This window comes from Dama dama, chromosome 8 (genome assembly GCF_033118175.1).
Source record: "Dama dama isolate Ldn47 chromosome 8, ASM3311817v1, whole genome shotgun sequence".
NCBI lineage: Eukaryota > Metazoa > Chordata > Mammalia > Artiodactyla > Cervidae > Dama > Dama dama.
In genome coordinates this window covers 22984816-22986259 of record NC_083688.1, presented here as the reverse complement: position 1 = coordinate 22986259, position 1444 = coordinate 22984816, and the positions used below count along the sequence as shown (strand labels likewise).

The following is a 1444-nucleotide window of genomic DNA, read 5'->3' as shown; positions in this document are numbered from 1 at the left end:
GCTTAGAAAATACAAAACTTGGAATTGTCCTTGAAGTCACGTTTAAGATATAAAGTGCAGTGATGTTACCATAGGCAAGCACTCAATGTGGATCTGTTTAGTCTATATGGTCTCTCAGGGTGGTAATAATTATCATGGCATTTTCCCTCATAATGGATAAATTTCCTTCTCCTTCACCTTTTTTTTTTTTTTTAAATATTTGAAATACAACTTTACTCTGATTCTAAACAAAAAGGAATGGGAATGACAGTAACAAGCAAGATTCCACCTCTCAATATTGTCATATGACTATAGCAGTCTCATATTTGAAACTCAAGGAGGAAACAGCTGTGTTCCAAAACACCTAAATATGCAGGTCCAAAAAATGAAGGTACTTTTTTTCAACTGCCACATTCACTCCAAAGCCCATCCATCTCCTTCAGCGTCCAAAGATTAAGCACATGTTCTGCTTAGCTATATAATAAAGTGGCAAACACACCGCACCACTGACATCACAGGACAGTTGCCTATAAAACTAGACTTCTGACACTGGGCCCCAGCTTCACTTTCTCACAGGTCATGATCTTCACCCAGGAGAGCATTTGTCTGAGCAATCTCTGAATCATCCTTGTACTGTGCTGCCAAGGCTGGGTCCATGACCACCTCTGGCAGGAAAAGAGCAGGCAGGCATGGTGACAGACTCCAAGTTAGGATCTCCAATCAGTTTTCTAGCAAGCCAGAGGAAGGGCTTTTCAAAGCTGTAGTTACTTTTGGCAGAAATGTCATAGTACTGAAGATTTTTCTTTTGGTGGAAGACAATGGACTTTGCCTTAATCTTTCTGTCTTTAATATCCACTTTGTTGCCACACAACACGATCGGGATGTTCTCACACACTCGTACCAGATCTCTACGCCTGTTAGGCACATTCTTGTAAGTACTCTCGATGTTACATCAAACATTATAATGGTACACTGAGTTTATATAATAGTCATCTCTTGGTCCACCAAATTTCTCCCGACCAGCTGGATCCCATACATTGAACTTAATCGGTCCTCTGTTGGTATGGAAAAAAGAGGATGGACCTCAACACCCAAGGTAGCTATATTCTTCTTCTCAGATTTGCCAGTCAGCTGATGTTTCACAAATGTAGTTTTTCCAGTACCACCATCATCAACCAATACAAGTTTGAACTAAACTTGGGGTTATCCTTGGGCAGCCATCATGATGTTACTTCCAGAAGCATCTCCACACCCGTCCGACTGAGACCTCATTCACTTTTTAAAACTGAAAAGTTTCATTATATTTTAATTGATGTATAGTTGCTGTATAATCTTATGTAAGTTACAGGTGTACAGGTGTACAGTGATTCACCGTTTTAAAGGTTATACTCCATCTATGGTGGTGGTGGTTTAGTTGCTAGTCATCCAACTCTTTGCGACTCCACAGGCTATAGCCCTCCAGGCT

General features: G+C 40.5%; 1 pseudogene; it reads right to left on the bottom strand.

The window, feature by feature from the left end:
• Positions 1–549: 549 nt before the first annotated feature.
• On the bottom strand, positions 550–1176 carry LOC133060415 (GTP-binding nuclear protein Ran-like; annotated as a pseudogene).
• Positions 1177–1444: the final 268 nt, after the last annotated feature.